Source organism: Sinocyclocheilus rhinocerous, unplaced genomic scaffold (genome assembly GCF_001515625.1).
Source record: "Sinocyclocheilus rhinocerous isolate Xijiao unplaced genomic scaffold, SAMN03320098_v1.1 scaffold1071, whole genome shotgun sequence".
In the NCBI taxonomy this organism is placed as follows: Eukaryota; Metazoa; Chordata; class Actinopteri; order Cypriniformes; family Cyprinidae; genus Sinocyclocheilus; species Sinocyclocheilus rhinocerous.
The window spans coordinates 904,755-908,002 of record NW_015638033.1 but is presented as its reverse complement, the minus strand read 5'-3'; the positions used below and the strand labels follow the sequence as shown (position 1 = coordinate 908,002).

Here is a 3,248-nt window from a genome sequence, read left to right as displayed (position 1 = left end):
ACGAACCTCTCTACCTCCGCCAGCAGGACCTCAATTTCAGACTCAGTAAAGTTTTTATTTTTCTTTGTGCTCATCATTCTAAAGCATAGAAATTCGGATATTGGCGTGTGCTCTTTTATATGGTAATGATATTAATTAGGGGGCGTTTATAAGGCGGAGATCTGACACCTGTCACCTGCGCACAATTTCAAGCTCATGTGTGATTTATAAACGTCACATCTGGAAGAGAGGCGTACGCATGTGTTTTTGTGCGCAGGTTCGTTTTCTCTGAATCGCACTTATGCACTTTTGAGAAATTATCCTAGAACAAATTTAAGACTGATTATACGCAACATTTCATAAATGAGGCCCCCGGTGTTGTTTTAATGCTTTAAGTGTTATTAATAAAGTATTCTTTTCAGTGCAAACAAAAAAATGCTATTGTATGGTGTTAATGTACAAGATTAGACATAAAATCAAGAGTCTTCAGACAGATGTATACATCTCAACATTTAACAAATGGGCAAAGTGGCAACTTTAAACCATATATCAGATGTGTAGAGGTTAAGTAGTCAGGTCACATTCATTAAGTGTTGCACATAAAATAGTTAATAAAACACAAAATCATCAAATTTACCTAGACATGAACAAATATGACAGGTAGATTTGACAGTTGTGTAGCATCCATGAATGATGTTCCTCGTTGTCCCATCAGCGAGCAGGTATGGCTGTGTGGTCTCTTCTATGCAATCAAGATGTTCTTCTTGTTGGTGCCTGCAGATCAAAGACAAAAATAACACTCAAGGTCAGCTCTCCAACTGATTTTATTTACATTAGTCTTTCATATACAACCCATCTGGCAATATTTTGAGGCAGACAATAGGTAGTGACAGAAATGTCCAAATGTACCTTTTTGAAGATATTTTACACTATGGGGTATTTAACACCCCTGGTGTTGTTTTAATCCTTTAAGTGTTATTAATAAAGTATTCTTTTCAGTGCAAACAAAAAAATGCTATTGTATGGTGTTAATGTACAAGATTAGACATAAAATCAAGAGTCTTCAGACAGATGTATACATCTCAACATTTAACAAATGGGCAAAGTGGCAACTTTAAACCATATATCAGATGTGTAGAGGTTAATTAGTCACATTCATTAAGTGTTGCACAGAAACATAAAATAGTTAATAAAACACAAAATCATCAAATTTACCTGGACATGAACAAATATGACAGGTAGATTTGACAGTTGTGTAGCATCCATGAATGATGTTCCTCGTTGTCCCATCAGTGAGCAGGTATGGCTGTGTGGTCTCTTCTATGCAATCAAGCTGTTCTTCTTGTTGGTGCCTGCAGATCAAAGACAAAAATAACACTCAAGGTCAGCTCTCCAACTGATTTTATTTACATTAGTCTTTCATATACAGCCCATCTGGCAATATTTTGAGGCAGACAATAGTTAGTGACAGAAATGTCCAAATGTACCTTTTTGAAGATGTTTTTCAGCTTGATAGGAGGACATGTTTCCAGGTCCCTTGCAGCCTTGTGGTGATGGTGGAATCAAATGAAGTAGGAGACCAATTGATGCAATATCGCTGTCCCATTCTAAATAACAGATATGACAACTTTAGCAAAAAAATGCATGAACACAGAATATAGATAAAGCATTAATATAGATAATCTTATTCTGAAATATAGTCTAACCTTAGACATCGGTTTCATCCTCCTTTACAGCTGATTCCGAGGTCAATTGGGTCCTTGAAGGTCTTGAGAGAAGCCAGGAACTTGGCTTCTTGAAAAGAAAAAAACAATCAATGACAACAATATCTCTCTCAGGAGCCATTCTGCTAAGCTGATTGTGTAGTCACACAGCGGCTCTGTTCACACCTGGCATTAGCATGCATCTTGGGTGACACATATGGCCACATTCTTTTATTACAGGCTTAGTTCAAAAATAAAAATTTCATCGTTTACTCAGCCAAGACTTTTGTTATCTTTGAAACACAATTGAAGATATTAGAATATAAGTTTTCTGTCCCTTGAATAATGGTCCAAGCAACTACCACTTTGATACTTCATAAAGAGATCTGATCCATAAAGAGAACTAATTCATACGTATCGTGGTTTAGTCCAAATTTTCAGTTTTTCTGTTTATGTTCCCTGATCAATGTTTAAATGTGAGAAGAAAAATTCAATTTGTTCATTGTAAAGCGATCGAGTCTCTTCAGAAAATTTGGACTAAACCGCTCGATTCATTTGGATTAGTTTTATGATCTCTTTATGAACTTCAAGTATCAAAGTGGTAGTTGTGTAGATTGTTTTGGGTCAACTAACCATTTATCTTTTTGCAGTTTGATATCTTAAATTAATAATTAGTAAATTCCAGGTGTGAACATAAGCTGATATTGTGTGCCTGCCCAGTTCAACTTTAATTTTTCATATTCATTTGTGCGTTTTAAATTTGTATTGCACATAGAATAACATATAAATGACAGACTCACAATTCTGGCGTCATCTTCAGCATTCTGCTCCTTTCTCGAAGGGCTTCCATCACTCACACTCAGTGTCATCAGACTCACAGTTTGCAATCTTATGAGAGGAGCTTCCTTCACTTGACACTGCAGACGTCTGGGCCAATTCTATTGAAAAAGGATTTAAAAAAAAAAACTTATTTCAGTCATTTAAATTTACATTAGGACTGTAAATATGGTAAAATAATTGTGATTACCCCTAATTTTGAGTATGCTGAGAACTGTCTATAATACGGGTGTCAAATCATAAACTTATTTTTATTTACATCCTTCATTCTAGGGTCAATTAAATGAAACATAATACAGTTGTCAAATCGTAAACTAATTTTTATTTACATACATCATTCTAGGGTCAATTAAATTAAACATTGTGCAATATTCACATGGAGGCCTGAAACAATTTAAGTATTTATTTAATCTGATTATTAAATACATTTGTATAATTTTAATGAGTAACATGAGTAATAAGGCATCTTAAAATTAACAGGGTACTACATTAGAATACATTAACACGTTTTAAGAATTTATCTTGCTATTAATTTATTTTTTATAATGTGAAAAGAAAATACAGATAGATTCAGACATATTTCTCCATTAAAACTTTGTATATCTGGACATATTTAGGACATTATTTAATCAAAAATAGCATGCCATATGAATTGATGAAGACTGGTTTCAAGCTAAAGTACCTGCATGCTCTGCCAGTGGGCACTGAAGGAAATTGAAAGACTGACGG

General features: G+C 34.4%; 1 long non-coding RNA gene across 1 annotated transcript in view; it reads right to left on the bottom strand.

Annotated features, from left to right (window-relative positions):
* Positions 1 to 1,220: 1,220 nt before the first annotated feature.
* The window catches only part of LOC107749559 (uncharacterized), a 3,705-nt gene continuing 1,677 nt past the window's right edge, over positions 1,221 to 3,248 (bottom strand). Inside the window, exons 2-5 of the long non-coding RNA XR_001641048.1 lie at positions 2,483 to 2,620; positions 1,686 to 1,773; positions 1,467 to 1,586; positions 1,221 to 1,331 (exon numbers count right to left, since the gene is read on the bottom strand). This is a non-coding gene — a long non-coding RNA (uncharacterized LOC107749559). The remainder of the gene's footprint in view (positions 1,332 to 1,466; positions 1,587 to 1,685; positions 1,774 to 2,482; positions 2,621 to 3,248) is intronic.